The sequence below is a fragment of the Petaurus breviceps genome, unplaced genomic scaffold (genome assembly GCF_028583685.1).
Source record: "Petaurus breviceps papuanus isolate PSGF00001 unplaced genomic scaffold, PetGlider_PUasm1.0 138, whole genome shotgun sequence".
NCBI lineage: Eukaryota > Metazoa > Chordata > Mammalia > Diprotodontia > Petauridae > Petaurus > Petaurus breviceps.
The window spans coordinates 27,293,269-27,311,607 of record NW_027185694.1 but is presented as its reverse complement, the minus strand read 5'-3'; the positions used below and the strand labels follow the sequence as shown (position 1 = coordinate 27,311,607).

At 40.7% G+C, this 18,339-nt stretch overlaps 1 protein-coding gene across 1 annotated transcript in view; it reads right to left on the bottom strand.

Annotated features, from left to right (window-relative positions):
• UBE2I (ubiquitin conjugating enzyme E2 I) overlaps positions 1-18,339 on the bottom strand; it is a 471,577-nt gene that overhangs the window by 225,967 nt on the left and 227,271 nt on the right. The gene's annotated exons all lie outside the window — the stretch shown is intronic.

The following is an 18,339-nucleotide window of genomic DNA, read 5'->3' as shown; positions in this document are numbered from 1 at the left end:
AGTATCAGACACTGTGCAAACAATCCTTGGTCTTAAGGACCCTCACAATCTAATGGGGGAGAAAACATGCAAAATTTTATGTCCAAAAAAAGATACAGGATAAATTGGAGATAATTAGTTCAGTAAAGTTGGTACCGTGTTTCCCCGATAATAAGACCTATCCCGAAAATAAGCCCTCCCCGTACTGTGTAAGATTCCTCTAAAATAAGCCCTCCCCCGAAAATAAGACCTATTGAGATTGCTGCTGTAGTGAAGGTGATCCCCTGCGCTACACGCTACATTACGGTACCCTCTGTATGCACCGTCCCCTCCTCCCCCTGTGAAACGCACGCTGCGCTCCGAGCTGCATCCAATCAGAGCTGCAGCAGTGAGCGCGTCATCCTGTTCTTCCCCAGTGATTTGCTTGCTGGCACCATTGAGAGCAGTGCCGCGGAGGAGAGCTGAGGCAGGACAACATAAGCCCTCCCCTGAAAATAAGCCTTCTGGTGTTTTTCTTTCCAAAAAACCCAATAAGACAGTGTCTTATTATTGGGGAAACATGGTAGCATTAAGGGGGATTGGGAAAGGCTTTTAGAAAGTGGATCTTCAGCTGGAACTTGAAGGTAGATAAGGAAACCAAGAGGTGTAGATGAGGAGGGAGAACATTACAAGCATGGGTTACAGCTGCTATAAATATTTTTGTGTATATGGATCCTTTCTTTTTACTAAAAACTCTTTGGGGGGGTGGTTATATACCTTAGTATCAAAGGTTATGAACACTTTAATTAGATAGTTCCAAATTGCTTTCCACAATGGTTGTACTAATTCATAGCTCTACCAGTGGTGCATTAGTGTGCCTGTCTTTCCACAACCCCTCCAACATTGATTGTTCCCGTCTTTTGTTGTTATCTTTGCCAGTTTGCTAAGTGTGATGTGAAACCTCAGAGTCATTTTGATTTGCATATCTCTTATTTAAGTGATTTGGAGAATTCTTTCATATGATTCATAGTTTGATATTCTTGTTCTGAGAACTATTTGTCCTTATTCTTGGTTCACTTTTTTTTAGTAGTTCTCAGACTTTTTGGCCTTTGACCCTTTTAAACAAACATTGATGACATCTAAAAAAACTGTGAATTTTATGTATTCATATTTGCTATATTAAGAATTTAAATGTTTTAGTGTTATTATGAAAATAGTATTGACTTCATGGACCCCCCAAAAGATTTTAGGACCCCCAAAAGTCTCTAGACTATAATTTGAGAACCTCTGATTCATCTATTGAGGAATAGCTTTTGATCTTAAATATTTCTGTTGGTTGTCTATGTATTTTGCATATATAGACCCTTAACTGGGAAATTCATTACAAAGATTTTTTTTCCAAGTTGTCTCCCTTCGTTAATCTTTGCTTGTGCAGAACTTTTTTTTAATTGATAGAGGTATGAATCAAAAAGTTTGAAACCACTGGTTCAGATGATTGTAATAACCTTCTGACTGGCTGGCGTCCCCTCCAGTCTCTCCTCTCTTCAGTTTGTTGTTCTTCACACAGTTATGAAAGTAATCGTTTTCAGGTACACATAAGATTATGCTAGTCCCCTGCTGACCAAAAGAAAACAAACTTTTCTGTCTCCCTCTTGTTGGTAGGGTAAAAGACCATCTCCTTGGCCTTCTGAAGTCTTGTTTTTATATATCTAATGGGAAACTGACCAGTGAGAGTCCGCTCCTTAAAGTATGTTCCATGTGCTCTGCCTGGTATTAACCCTCTAGGATCCTGCTTTTAAGGCAAGAATTATTAATAGCGGGGCTTTCCTTCTTTGATTTAGAAGATTTGCAGGTATCCTCTGAATGATTGTTTTCCTTGTCTGTTGATCACAAGGCTTTTCATCTCATTATTTAACCAGTTCTGAATCCACCTGATTGTTTTGTCATTTAGCCCGCTCTGTTGTATAGTGACCAGATGGAGCTCTGAGAAACTTTTGAGCTTTTTGCCACAGTAGAACTCTGCTTCCAGAGAGGAGAGTTTTGTCCCAAATCGCTGGGGTTTTCACAGCTGCTGGAGCTATTAGTTGGGTGTCCTCTCTGAAGCCTCCAAAGGCTCTGGCACCTGGTCACACACCCCAGCACCTCCACCCAAGATAGTGATCCAGATCGAAGCAATTTAAAGCAAGAGTGATTACCCCTCAAAATGGTCGCTTGGTTCCGCTATGATCTGCAGACCAGGAGCTCTGAAGCATCCACCATGCCCCATCTGCTTCTCCCTCCAGGGGCAGAGGCCAGACCACACTTTCGGACTCCCTGTTCCCAAAGTCCACACTGAACTTTTACTTTGTCTTTGGCATTTATGGGTTGATAATTCTGGAAACTGCCACAGCTGCTGGTGATCTGCCCTGAGGCTAAAACCATGGGTTCACTGGGCTGGGCTCTGCTCCCAGAGTGCTGAGATGAACCTTTCCTGTGTGCCTGCTGGGCTGCCTTCAGTGGGAGGTTTGTTTCTATCTGCCACTTTGTGGGTTCTACAGCTCTAAAATTTTAGAGTCATATTTTATAGATATTTGAGGTGGTTATGGGGGGAGTGCAGGGAGTTTTCCTGCTTCTATGCTGCCATCTTGGCTCCACCCCGCTCTGAGAAACTTTAACAAATAATTTGTTGAAATCTAGGTAAACTCTTCACAAGATTCCCCTCATTCACCAGTTGAGTAACCGTTTCCAAAAGGGGGAGGGGGTGGAGAGGGAATTTTTATGATTTTATATGAGCTTGATTTGTTTTTGATGATGTGCTCCTGGTGTCCCTACTTCCTTTTCCAACAGCTTAAAAGCCATTGCTTTAATTTTTACTGTAGAAGGTTTGTCCGAAATTGTTATGATTGCTGGTTTATAGTTGAAAGAGTTGACTTTTTTTCCTCCTTTAAAAACCTGTCTGCCTCTAATCCTTAGATCCCTTTCCTCTTCATCATAGTTCTTCAGAGATTGCTAACAGCAGCCCAGTAATCACATCCACAAGTGCTTTCTGTACTCTGGGATGTAGTTCATACAGGTCATGTTTGGCTCTTAGAATTTAGTTTTTATTTTTTTAAGCAATTGGGGTTAAGTAACTTGCTCAGGGTTACATGGCCAGTTATTTCTGGGTGTGGTGCTGAGTGTCTGATCCCGGGATTCGATCTCCAGGTCATCCTGACACTGGAGCCGGTGCTCTTACTCACTGTGCTACCTGGCCGCCTTGGCTCCTAGAATTTATAAACCTCTCAAATGGAGAGCAGCCAAATCTCCTCTTTCTCAGAAACATAAAATCAGTGCCTTTAAAAAAATTTATTTGTTTACTTTTAGGTTACAAGATTCAGTTCCACAATCCCTTGAGTTTCAAATTTTCTTCCCCTCCCTCTCCTTCCCCCTTCCCCCATGGTGGCATACAATCAAATATAGGATCTGCAAATACCTTCACATTAAACATTAGTCAGGTTGTAAAGAAAGATTATAACTGATGGAATGAATGGGAAAGAGGAAACAAAACAAAACAAGAAAAAGAAAGAGAGCAGGTAGTTTGCTTCAATCTGCATTCAAACTGTAGTTCTTTCTCTGGATGTGGACATCTCTTTCCATCACGAGTCTTTTGGAGTTGTCTTATAACCTTGCATTGCTGAGAGGAGCCCAGTTTATTGAAGTTAGTTGTCACACATACATTGTGTCTGTGATTGTGTACAGATTTCTCCTGGTTCTGCTCTTCTCCCTCAACATCAGTTTGTATAAGTTGCTCTAGGTTATTATGAAGTCCATCTGCTGCTCTTTTCTTATAGCACAATAGTATTCCATTACATTCATATACTACAACTTGTTTAGCCATTCCCCAATTGATGGGCATCCCCTTGATTTCCAATTCTTTGCCACCACAAAAAGAGCTGCTATAAATATTTTTGTATATATGGGGCCCTTCCCACTTCTATGATCTCTTTGGGATACAACCCTAGCAGTGGTATTGCTGGTCCTTTGGGCATAGTTCCAGATTGCTCTCCAGAATGGTTGGGTCAGTTCACAACTCCACCAACAATGCATTAGTGTTCCAATTTTTCCACATCCTCTCCAGCATTTATCATTTTCCTATTTTGTCATCTTAGCCAATCTGACTGATGAGATGTGGTACCTCAGAGTTGTTTTGATTTGTATTTCTCTAATCAATAGTGATTTAGAGCATTTTTTTTTGTATGCTTATAGATATCTTTAATTTCTTCCTCTGAAAACTGCCTGTTCATATCCTTTGACCATTTATCAATTGGGGAACGACTTGTATTTTTATAGATTTGACTCAATTCTCTGTATATATTAGAAATGAGGCCTTTATCAGAGATACTGGTTGTAAAAATTCTTTCCCAATTTTCCACTTCCCTCTTAATCTTGGTTACATTGGCTTTTTACAGAAACTTTTCAATTTAATATACTCAAAATGATCCATTTTGCATTTTATAATGCTCTCTTAACTTTTGTTTGTTCATAAAATCTTTGCTTCTCCATAAATCTGACAGGTAAACTATTCCTTGCTTTCCCAGATTGCTTACAGTATCAGCCTTTATGCCTAGATAGTGCACCCATTTAGACTTGATTTTGGTATACAGTTTTAGATATTGGTCTTGCCCAGTTTCTGCCATACTATATTCCAGTTTTCCCAGCAGTTTTTGTCAAATAATGAGTTCTTATTCCAAAAACTTGGGTCTTTGGGTTTATCAAACAGTAGATTACAGTATCAGTGCCTTTTAACCTCAGCTCCTCCTGCCTCCTTCCCCGGTTGTCAGTTTTTATTTTTTTGTTCCCATGAAGTCTTGCTAAAAGTCCTCTGGACTCACAGATTTATCTGGGGGCTTTAGCATTGATAGCCAGGAGTTTCAAAGAAGCAACAGTGACAGGGCTGAATCTGTACAAGGTTTGTTTTTTTCCCAGGAAACTTTAAACATCTCATTCTCAGCTTCATTCTCCACTTTGTGTCTGTAAATGGGGAAAAAACAAGAAACAAAACAACCTTCTGCCTTATCTCTAGGTCCTAGTTTCCCACTCTGGGCTTTGCCCTGGAGTGGGTGGTCACAGGAAAGGGGCTCCACATCTGTGCATAGCTGCAGGCCTTGTTGGAAGCTGAATTCTACATAGACCCTTGGTAAGACCAGCAAGACTAAGCTTACTGCTGCCTTTCTGGCCCTCCCTGCTTGGGGCTTGGGGAGCAGGGCTCTGGAGAGAACTCATCAGCATAGCTCTGAACAGAAGCATAGGTTTTATCAATTGAAACACCTAGAAGATGTATGCAGGATTCATGCCAGCCTAGGAATCATGCCTGAGGTATCTGTGCACGAGTTTTTCTCATGGGGACCTCTCAGGGATCATAAATCTCCCCTTCGTTTCACACAGAAGGCTCTCTCCCTACTGACTTTCTCCCTACTGACTCTTTCTCCTACTGACTTTCTCCCTACTGACTCTTTACTTCCGTGGTCTTATCTATCCTTCAGGGCCTAGCTAGTTCAAGTCCCAATTCCTCCTACTTATTCCAGCCCTTCTTGGTCCCTCCCTTCTCTGAGCTACTTATAGTCTAAGATACAGACCCTTCAACCTATACTTAAACTCTTTTATGCTCACTAATTGTTTCATGGTTAATAGTGTGTCTAACCAGTAACCTCCTTAAAGGCAAAGGTCATGTATTAGACTCTTTTTATACACACACATCCCTTGCCCCACCCACATACACTCACACACACATTCATAGTACCCAGCACAGAACAAATGGTAAATGTACAATAAAGTCTTACTGATTTATGGATGGATTGAAGAACCTCAGGGCCCTTGGTAGTAGATTCTTTGGTTGGGGAGGAGGGGAGTAGTAACCCAGTCTCCAAACAAATTATTCTAATGCTATACTATGATGGGGAAACATGTGAAATACATATGCAATAAAAATGCCAGCTGAAGTACATGAACATGCTTAATTTACACACAAATCTATATGTAGAAAACTATAGTAAAAGTAAAAAGAGACTGAAGCCAATTACTTTTACCCTCAACACTGAGTTTGTGAGGGAATTGCCCCTATTGGAAAGGAAAAGTTCTATATGGGCACAGAAGTTAAAGAGTAGCACCTGCCCGGATTGGCTAGGCTGGGAGTCTTTGTCTTCCATCTCAAACTCCTCCATGCTGTGGTCAGGTAATTACTTAGTTTCACCTTTGTGTCATGCTCCCCTGGGAGAATACCCCATGTATATACGCTTCCTGGCCATGACCTTTCTCACCCATTATCATGCCTCATTCTTCTCCTCTTGGGCCCTTCTCATTTGCAGATCTGAGCTAGACTGGCCAATCTCACTGCTGGCTCTGTGTGACCCAAGGTCAGATTGGACTCCGGCTTACCTAGGCTTCTGGTATAATGGGCTTCTCAAGGTCATAGACCTTGCTGGTATAGGATCACTCCTGAGATAGGGATGGGATAGGGGTAGGGCAGAGAGCAGACTTTGTAGGGAATCTTGACCATGATACCTTGAAGAAAGGGGTACTGGTCTGTCTTAAGTATGGACATTCTCTTTATTTTTAATCTTGAAGTAATATGGTTGGTGTTTCTAAGGGACTTTAGCTTGTGACAGATCATTTACAGTGGTGTACTGTAGCTAGTTATGAACAGAAAGGAGAGGTCCCTTTGCAGAGTCCACCTTTGTTCAGGGTTTAGAGAAGAGGGGGTGATCAGAGGCATATCAGATGTGATCTGCACCCAGAGACACCAGAATGTATCACCTCTCCCATTTCTCTTTCTATAGTGGATTTATAGCCTCCCTTCTATCTATAGCAAATTCGTGTTCCTGTTGTGGATTTTGATGTCTGTGAGAAAAATTATCATCAAAACTCTAGATTCCCAGCCAACAGTCATACCAATTGGAAGGGTGGGCTGTCTTGTCTTCCTCCAGGGACACAAGGGGACTTGTCAAATATGCTATTTCCTGTTCTCTTGGTCCTCTGACCCTGATACCTCAGTGTCAGTCCTCTACATCACATTCTGGTTCTATCCTGTGGCCATTTAAGCATGCCCTTATTATTTATTATTATAATATTAATTATTTTTTAATCAAATGTTTTATTAACTTCTAGTTTATATCATTCATTTCTGCAAGATTTTGAGTTACAAATTTTCTCCCTGTTTTTCCCCTACCCACCACCCCAATGTAGCAATCTCACAGGATATCCCCTCTTCCAATCTGCTCTCTCCCATATCTTCTCCTATACCCCCTCTGACTTTCCAATAGGACACAGTGGATCTCTAGGCCCCAATGCCTGTATATCTTATTTCCCAGTTACATGTAAAATAATATTGATAATAGTATATATATATATACATATATATATATATATATTTAAACATTTGATTTTAAAACTGAATTCCAGATTTATTCCCTTCCTCCCTTGTCACCTACCCTTACTGGGAAGATAAGCAGTTCAGTATAGGTTGTATATGTGTGGCTAATGCAAAACAATAACATAGTAGATATATTGTAAAAGACTGACTATATTTCCCTCCCTCCTATCCCACCTCCCACTTGTTCTATTCTCTACTTTGATCCCCTCCCTTTTTTTTTTTTTAAAGCAATTGGGGTTAAGTAACTTGCTCAAGGTTACACGGCCAGGTGTTTCTGGGTGGGTGCTAAGTGTCTGAGCCTGGGATTCGATCTCCAGGTCTTCTCAACACTGGAGCCGGTGCTCTTACTCGCCATGCTACCTGGCCGCCCCGATCCCCTCCCTTTTCAAAAGTGGGTGCTTCCAACTTCCCTCCCCCCCCCAGCCTGCCCTCCCTTCCATCATCCACCCTCTCATCCCCTTCGCCCCCTACTCTCCTGGAGGGTGAGATACCCTATTTAGTGTGTATTTCATTCCCTCCTCAAGCCATATTCAATGGGAATAAGGTTGACCCATTCCCTTTTGCCTTCCTTATTCTTCCCCTCCATTGTAACCATTTTCTCTTGTCTCTTCTATATGAGATAGTTTACCCCATTCTGTCTCTCCCCATCTCCTCTCATTATAATCCTCTCTCACCTCTTAATTTCACCTTTTAAGTATCATCCCTTCCCATTAAATTGGTCCTGTGCCCTCCATCTATGTATACCTATACACATATATACACACATTCACATATGTATTCATATGCCCATATACCCTCCTATATAGACTTATATATGTATATGTATATATATATACACATACATATATGTCTATATAGGAGGGTATATGTAAATGTATATATATTTCTATTCCCTTCCATTATTCTCATACTCAGAAAAGTAAGTTACAATTATTGTTTTTCCATGTAGGAATGTAAATAGTTCAACTTTGATAAGTTTCTTATGATTTCTTTTCCCTGTTTACCTTCTCATTCTTCTCTTGCTTCTTGTATCTCAATGTCAAATTTTCTATTCAACTCTTTTTTTCATCAAGAATGCTTGAAAGTCTTCTATGACCATATTTACCCCTGAATCATGATACTCAGTTTTGCTGGGTAGGTGATTCTTGGTTTTAATCCCAGCTCCTTTGCCCTCCAGAATATCACATTCCAAGCCCGTTGATCCCTCAGTGTAGAAGCTGCCAGATCCTGGGTTATCCTGATTGTGTTTCCACAATATTCAAATTGTTTCTTCCTGGCTGCTTGTAATATTTTCTCCTTGATCTGGGAATTCCAGAACCCGGCTATAATATTTCTAGGAGTTTTCTTTTTGGGATCTTTTTTAGGGGGTGATCGGTAGATTCTTTCAACCTCTATTTTGTCCTCTGGTTCTAAAACATCAGGACAGTTTTCCTTGAGAATTTCTTGGAGGATGATTTCTAGGTTTTGATCATGGCTTTCAGGTAGTCCAATAATTTTTAAATTATCTCTCCTGGATCTATTTTCCAGGTCAGTGGTTTTTCCAATGAGATATTTCACATTGCCTTCTATTTTTTTTCATTTGTTTGGATCTGTTTAATAGTATCTTGATTTCTTATAAAGTCACTAGCTTCCATTTGCTGCAATCTGATTCTGAAGCAATGATTCTCTTCAGTGAGCTTTTGAGGTTCTTTTTCCATCTGACAAATTCGGCTTTTTAAGGCATTCTTCTCCTCATTGCCTTTTTGAGCCTCTTTTGCCATTTGAATTAGTCTGTTTTTTAAGGGGTTATTTTCTTCAGTCAGGTTGTTGACTCTCATTTCATAATTTTCATGCATCATTCTCCTTTCTCTTCCCAATTTTTCCTCCACTTCTCTTATTTGATTTTCAAAATCCTTCTTAAGGTCCTCTATGGCCTGTAACCAGCTCATATTTTTCTTTGAAGCTTTTGGTGCAGGAGTTCTGACTTCACTGTCTTCCTCTTGTTCCATGTTTTGATTCTTTTTGTCCCCAAAATAGGAGTGTAGAGTTAGGTTGCTCTGTTTACTTTGCTTCCCTTGTTTGCTCATGTTGCCACTCAATTATTTGACTTTCAGGTTTTTTTGCCACAGTAGGTCTCTGCCACCAGACAGGGGAGCTTTGTCCCAAATGCTGGGGTTTTCTCAGCTGCTGAAGGTATTAGTTGGGTGCCCTCTATAAAGCCTCCACATGCTCTGGCAATCTGGTCACACACCCCAGGACCTCCACCCTAGAACACAATCCAGATCCAAGCAGGTAAAGCAAGAGCAATTACCCCTTAGACTGGTCACTTGGTCCCCCTATGATCTGCAAGCCAGGAGCTGAAGCTGCCATGTTGCTGTGATTGCATTGCCTCAGCGGCTTCTCCCTCCAGGGGATAAAGGCCGACCACACTCCTGACTACTGGATTCCAAAGTCCACACTGTGCTGACCTCTCACTTTATCCTTAGCATCTATGTGTTGATAATTCTGGAAACTGCCACAGCTGCTGGTGACCTGAAGTCCCTCCACCCAGCGGCTGGTCAGGCCACCCTGGGGCTAAAACCTCCGGCTTGGCTTGAGTCAGGCTAGAGTCAGCTCCCAGAGCCTGCTCCACTGGCCTCTTCCTGCTGGCCTGCCGGGCTGTCCTCAGTGGGAGGTTAGCTAGTCTGTGTCATTTCGTGGGTTCTTAGCTCCAAAGTTTGTTCAGAGTCACCTTTTACACAAATTGGAGGTGGTGGGAGCCAGAGCCGCGCGGAGGTCCTGTTTCTATTCTGCCATCTTGACTCTGCCCCCTATAATATTATTATTATTAACAAGCCCTTATTGAGTCCTGAGGAGACTTTTTCCCATCTCCATTTAAGTTCTAGGACTCTGAACCCAAATCCATTTCAATCTTGTGACCCTTTCTGTCCAAATCTAAGTACGTGATATCTTCCCCAACATAACCCTGATCCTTTCATCTCACTGTATCTGTGTCTCCTAGGGTGATGCTGGGGGTCCATTGGCCTGCCACATTCATGACTGATAAGCTGGATGTGCCTGTTCGCAACTACCTGGGGTTTATACCTCTGTTTCCTACTATGAAGATTGGATTCAGCGTTATACTGGATGAGTATTGAGCAGCCTTCTCTATGCTGTGCGAGAGCTGGCTCCAGTCTCTTCTCTCTACTTTGCTCCCATCTCCATCATTAATTCATAGGATCATAGATTTATAGCTGGAAGGGACTTTAGTCGTTTGAATTTTTCCCATGGCTTCTTGCCAGTGAAGTACTCATTTTCTCTCTCAGTCTTCCATGGGTATCTCCACAACTGTCCTGTTTCTTCATCTTTTCTCTTGGCCTCTCGCCCCTGGCAGGTCCTCTCTGGGCCCCTCTGTTTTCCTTGGCTCCAGAGGTGAGGATGAGCTCCAGACCTGGTAGGTCAACCAGGTCCTAATGATGGGAACTAAGAGTGTCCCAGGCCTTTGATCACAGTTTTCTCCCATTATCAGGGTAGCCTTAGATACAGAGAATTGTGGAAATGCTTGATGGTCCTAGGAAATGTCTTACCTTTCAAGAATGATCTCCATGTCAGATTCTAAGGCCTAGAGAAAAGAGCCCCTCGTACTATTTCTCCTTAGCTTGAAGTCAAGGCTATTTCTTTTTTAAAAATTAAATGATTTATTTTTAGTTTTTAGCACTCACTTCCATAAGTTTTAAATTTTCTCCCCCTCCTTTCCCTTTCCCTCCCCAAGATAGCTTGCAGTCTGATATGGGTTCTACACATACATTCCTATTAAACACATTTGCACATTAGTCATGTTGCAGAGAAGAATTATAATGAATGGGAGAAAGAAAAAAAAAAACAAAATAAAACAAAAAAGAAAATAGTCTACTTCATTCTGCATTCTGACTCCATAGTTCTTTCTCTGAATGTGACTGGCATTTTCCAACCAAGTATCCTTTGAAATTGTTTTAGGTCCTTGCATTGCTGAGAAGAGCTAAGTCTATCAAAATCAGCCCTCACACACTGTGGCTGTTACTGTGTACAATGTTCTCCTGGTTCTGCTCCCCTCACTCAGCATCAGTTCATATAAGTCTTTCCAGGTTTCTTTGAAGTCTACTTGTTCATCATTTCTTCTTCTTTTTCTTTTTGGAGGGGGAAAGGCAGGGCAGTTGGGGTAAAGTGATTTGCCCAAAATCATACAGCTAATAAATGTTAAGTGTCTGAGGCTGGATTTGAACTCAGGTTCTCCTGACTCCTGTGCTCCTGTGCTCCACCTAGCTGCCCCCTGTCCATCATTTCTTATAGCACAATAGTATTCCATTACATTCATATACCAAAACTTGTTTAGCCATTCCCCAATTGAAATCCACTCGATTTCTAGTTCTTGGCCACCACAAAATGAGCTACTATAAATATTTTTGTACATGTGGATCCTTTTTCCATGTTTATGATCTCTTTGGGATACAACCCTAGAAGTGGTATTGCTGGGTCAAAGAGTATTTTCCCTATGCAATACCCATAGTAGCTGCTATGAATATGTAAGTGTATTCCCAGGTTTGAATTGCAAGATATAACAGACTCTCTTCCTCGAAGATGAAACCAAGATATTTATTCAAACACCAGTAAGCCAAATCCATCACAGTAGCAATGAAGTCTATACACATTGCCAATGCAGGGAACACCGACACCCTAAACATTCTTTTTAACACAAAATCTACGCATGTCATCAACACAGGGAACACAAACATCCCCAAACCTTCCCTCCATTAGGCCTCCCCACAAAACAAGTTCCCCCAGGGCAAAATTCCTCCCTCTCTCAGTCACACTAGCTACTCTGCCTGCTGGCTCTCTCTAGCTCTGTCTCACTCTGTCTTCCTGCTCCACCCTTTTGGTAAGCTTCTCCCACCATGGGCTCCATGTGATCACATAGGCTTATTAAGGGGCAGGGAAGATCTTCAAATTCCCTTACCATTACAAGGGTATACACATTTTTATAACCCTTTGTACATAACTCCAAATTGTTCTCCTGAATGGTTGGATCAGCTCACAGCTCCACCAACAATGAATTAGCATTCCAACTTTCCCACATCTTCTCCAACATTTATCATTTTCCTATTTTGCCATGTTAGCCAATCTGATAGGTATTGTGATACCTAAAAGTTGTTTTGATTTGCATTCTCTAATCAATAGTGATTCACAGCATTTTTTCATATGCCTATAAATAGCTTTAATTTCTTCCTATGAAAACTGCCTGTTCATATCCTTTGACCATTTATCAACTGGAGAACTTGTATTTTTATAAATTTGACTCAGTTCTCAAAATGAGCCCTTTTATCAGAGACACTGGTTGTAAATATCTTTCCCAGTTTTCTGCTTCCCTCGTAATCTTGGTTGCATTGCCTTTATTTGTGCAAAACCTTTTCAATTTAATGTAATAAAAAAAACAATCCATTTTACATTTCATAATGTTCTCTGTCTCTTATTTGGTTATAAATTCCTCCATTCCCAAAGAATCTGACAGATAAACTATTTCTTGCTCCCTTAATTTGTTTATAGTATCAGCCTTTATACCTAGATTGTGTAACCATTTGGACTTTATTTTGGTAAACGGTGTCAGATGTTGGTCTATGCCCAGTTTCTGATATATTATTTTCCAGTTTTCCCAGCAGTGTTTGTTAAATAGTGAGTTCTTATTCCAGAAGCTGGGGTCTTTGGATTTATCAAACAGTAGATTACTATAATCATTGACTACTGTGTCTTATGTACCTAACCTATTCCACTGATCTATCCCTCTATTTCTTAGCCATAACCAAGTGATTTTATTGATTGCTGCTTTATAGTACAATTTAAGATCTGTTTATTATTTGTCACATTTTCTAGCACTTCTTTTCATTAATTCCCTTAATATTTTAGACCTTTTGTTCTACCAGATGAATTTTCATATTGTTTTTTTTCTAGCTCTAAAAATGATTTTTTGGTAGTTTGATTGGTATGGCACTGAATAAGTAAATTGGGTCGAATTGTCATTTTTATTATATTAGCTCAGCCTACCCACGGACGACTGGTGCTTTTCTAATTATTTAGATTTGACTTTATTTGTGTGAAAAGTATTTTGTAACTGTGTTCATATAGTCCCTGGGTTTATTTTGGCAGGTAGACGCCCAAATACTTTACAATGTCTATAGTGACTTTAATGAAATTTATCTTTCTATCTCTTGCTGTTGGGCTTTGCTAGTAATGTATAAAAATGCAGATGATTTATGTGGGTTTATTTTATATCCTGCAACTTTGCTAAAGTTGTTTATTATTTCAAGTAGTTTTTTACTTGATTCTCTAGGATTCTCTCAGTATATCATCATATTGACTGCAAAGAGTGATAACTTCGGTTCTACTTTGTCTATTCTAATTCAATTTCTTTTTCTTTTCTTATTGCTAAAGCTAATATTCCTAGTATGAAATTGAATAACAGGGATGATAATGAGCATCCTTGTTTCACCCCCCCCACCCAATCTTATTGGAAATGCATCTAGCTTATCCCCATTACATATAATACTTGCTGATGGTTTTAGGTAGATGCTACTTATCATTTTAAGGAAGGTTGCATTTATTCCTATGCTCTCCAGTGTTTTCAATAGAAATGGGTGTTGTATTTTGTCAAAAGATTTTCTTCATCTTTTGAGATAATCATATAATTTCTATTAGTTTTCTTGTTGATGTTATCAGTTATGCTGATAGTTTTCCTAATATTGAACCAGCCCTGCATTCCTGGTATAAATCCTACCTGATCAAAGTGTATCATTCTTGGGATAAGTTGCTGTAATCTTTTGCTAATATTTTATTTAAAATTTTCACTTCTATTCATTAGGGAAGTTGGTCTGTTATTTTCTTTCTCTGTTTTAGCTCTTCCTGGTTTAGGTATCAATACCATATTTTTATCATAAAAAGAATTTGGTAGGACTCCTTCACCAGTTTCCCCAAATAATCCATATAGTATTGGAATCAAGGCTATTTCTTGAGAAAACTGAAGGACAGCGTTTGGAGAGAGGTCAAATATCTTCTTCCTGGATCTTTCTTTCCCTCTCTCTCCTCACTGACTAGTTCAGATCCTTGAATTTTTGGAATAAGAGGGATCTGGGGTGAGCAGTCAGTACTCTAGTCAGTACTAGGGGCTTCAATGGAATGGGCAGGATACTATGAAAATCTAAAACCCAGGTAAAGGAGTTAAGGTATGTGTGGGGAAAGGGTGACTGGAGGGGAGGTTGGAGAAATGAACAGAGCTTTTTCAATCATTTTGTACTGTCTGCATGTCATTAAACTATCTGCATGGAGAATGACATTGATTTTTCTGTTGATAACTCCACTAGCTCTTTCCCCTTCCTCTTCCTCCTCAAGGGACAGAGTCTGCCCCACTTTTATATGTATTGGCATACCTAGCACCTAATGTAATGCCTGACACATAGTAGGTACTGAATACATGTTTGTTGATTGATCAATCAACAGATTAATTCTATTTGACCCCAGAGGGAAGAATTATGCACAATGGATGGAAACTGCAAAGAATCAAATTTCCATTTGTGGTTGTTCTGGGCCACTAGGTGGAGCAGTGATAGAGTGCCAGGTCTGAAGTCAATTAGACCTGAATCCAAATCCAGCTTCAGACACTTACTAGCTGTGTGACCTTGGGAAAGTCACTTAACCCTGTTTGCCTCAGTTTCCTTATTGGTAAAATGAGCTGGAGAAGGAAATGGCAAAGCACTCTAGTATTTTTTTTGCCAAGAAAACCCCAAATGAAATCACAAAGAATCTGACACAACTAAAATGATTGAAAAACAACAATGACAAATTTAGCTTTGATGTAAGGAAGAATTTTCTAGCAACCTGAGCTATTCACCCAAAGCTAGAATGGGTTGCCTCAGTGGATGATATGTTTCTCCTCACTGGAGGTCTCAAAATCTGAATAACCATTTGTTGGATATGTTATAGAGTAGGAGTCCTTCGTGTGTGTGTGTGTGTGTGTGTGTGTGTATGTGTGTGTGTGTGTGTGTATGTGTCAATGGACTCCCTTAGAGGTCTGGTAAAGCCTATTATTCCCTTCTCAGAATAATGTTTTTAAATAATGGGAGGAAATGCTAAATTTCAGTTGTAAAAATAGCATGTATTCTCCCCCACCCTGTTTGAATTTGTAGACTTCCTGAAATCAGGCGAAGAGTCCCTGTATTCTTGTCCAGGTAATGTTCTTACTAGATGGCCTCTGAGATATTTTCTAAATCTGAGATTCTTCGAGTCGGTGAACCTGATAATAAATGAAAGCAGGCCCCCAATGTTATAAACCTAATCACCTCCTCATTTTATGGGTAGGGATACTGAGTCAGGAATGGAAAATGGAAAATGGAAAAAAAAACGTAGGCTCTTGACTCAGAAGATTTGGGTTCACGTGCTATCTCTGACATGTACAATCTAGGGCATGTCACTTAATCTTCTTGGGTCTCAGTTTCCTCATTTGTAAAATGTGAGGAATAGACTTAATAGCCTTCTAAAGTACCTTCTAGCTCTGTCTGTATGATCATATGAGGCCATGAAAAGTTGGATTACTACAAGTACCCTGAGGGAAGGCAGGATCCCTGGATATAGGAATAGGTTAGTATTGGTTCTGAGCCTCAGGATGCCTGGGATATTTGGGAAGGATTGGGTATCTGGTCAGGTGTCTGAGTTCTGTAATACCTTCAGGAGAATGTACAACTGGGTTTCCTCATAGGTTTAGGGGTTAGGACTAAGCACAGGAAGCTTATGTTCTGTGTTCTCTGATACATTGGGGAGAGGGAGGCCTGGGTATGGGAACTGCTTCATTGAACTGGGATCTCCTGGGTTCTGGAATCATTGCCCTACTGCTTGTTGGATTCAGGACTGGCAGCAGTCTGTCCAGTTTGATCCTCATCATTAGTTCAAGGCTGCTGCTTATCCTTGGCTTCCCTCAGGTTCAGGGAGGCAGGATTATGAGGCACATCACCTCGTTTCCTGGGTCCTCATGACAGGAGCATTATGCCCTTGGTAAGGGCATAATGAGATGAGAGGGAGAGCGAGGCTTTTTGGCTGTGCGCTTCACCTCTAGGTCTTGGAAGGTTTCTGTCAAAGAAGTAGTTGTATCCCTGAATCCCTGTATTGGTTCAATTTAATATAGGTTTATTCGGTGCCTACATATGCAAAGCCTTTTGTAGATTTTTGCGTACTAATTGTATTGTCTTGTTATTTGCAGATATTGGGAGAATTACCTAGGGACTTCTACAAGTGATTTGGAACCAGAGAAGGAAAGCCTGCTTTATGGCAGCCTCCTTTATAGCTGTCCTGAGGATGACGTCTATTCCGGAATGTATAAAAGAAGATATTCAGGGACCAGATGACTACAGGAAACATCTGGGATTCAAAATATGCTGGCTAAATGAATATTGGGAATGGGTTACTAGGGATACAAGGAGACTTGATGTTAGTTTATATTGACAATAATTATGGTATTGCTTTGGCCTTTGGTTTCATGATGTTTATGTTTAAATTTAAGTTTTCTTGGTAATCTTGGTGACATGTAAATCTCCCTTCCCAAAACTGGCCCATTGCAGACAGATGTTGTGTCTAGTCCTCTTGGATACTGGTCCTCTAAGTAGCCTTATCTGTAACCGGACTGTAACATCTGGCTATGAACTTATGAAAAATCTTATAGATTTGGCTTATAGAGAAGTGATCCATGGGGGAGTGGGCTACCCTCAGCCGCATAAACCAAGGGGGAAAATTGAAGCAATTGAAAGGATTCAACTGTGAGTGAGGGACAGAAATGACTGAACTTCATTCCTGCTCTTGGGGGCTGGCAGTCCAGCAGGGGGCGACAAAGACCTTTTCTCAGTTCTCATGCTTCCTCACTTATTTGACATTAGCGTCTATCCTCTCAGATACTCTATCCTCCTTGGGTGTAAGTGATACCACTCCTGGTTTTCCCCTCATTCTGTTTCCTTGGATGGATCATCATCCATATCATGCCGTCTCTCTTCCTCTCTTTCTCTTCCTCCCTCCCTTTCTCCCTCTCCTTCTCTCTCTCTCCCCCTCCTTTCTCTTCTTTCTCTCTCCCTCCCTCCCTCCTCCCTTTCTCCCTCTCCTTCCCTCTCTCTCCTTTTTCTTCCTCTCTCTCTCTCTCCCCTCCCCTCCATCCCTTTCTCCCTCTGCTTCCCTCTCTCTCCTCCTTCTGTCTCTTCTCTTCTTTCTCTGTTTCTCTCCCCCCTCCCTCCCTCTCTCTCTCTCCTTTCCTCCCCCCATCCTTGTCTCTCCTCTGAACTTCCATCCTCTATCACCAATTGCTATCACTCATTCCAAACTGAATGTTCCAAAGACATCTTCAATTTGACATGTCTAAAACTAAAGTAATTTTCCCTCCCTGAATGCCCCCCTCCATTTCCAAACTTTAAAAATTTTTTATTAAAAGCACCATCATCCTTCCATTATCCCAAAGTTTGTAGCTTCAGCACCACCCTGGATTCCTAACTTTCCCTCATCCCACCAATGCAATCAGTCACCCAGTCTTACCATTTCCACCTCCCCCAGCCACTGCCTTAGCTCAGCTTCTCCTCACCTCTCACCTAGAGTACTGCTGCCTAATTAGCTTCTCTGCCCCAAGTCTTTCCTCATTCTAGTTCATCCTACCACATATATACATATGTGTATATGTATATATTTATTGGCTTAATATTTTAGGTGTACATATTTATATATGTACTTGTTTCCCTCATTGGAAAATAACTCCTTGTGAATAGGGAGGGTTTCCTTCTTTGTATTTGTATCTCTAGGACCTAATACAGTTTACTGTAGTTGATTAGTAAATACCTGTTGCTAGACTGAGGCTAACTGCCTGTATCAGCAATGCCATATTCACAATGCCTATAGAGATTACAAATATGCTGATATAATTATCCATTAGAAAATACGTCATGTTTGCCATATGAGGAAATAAACTAGAAAATTTATTAAGATAC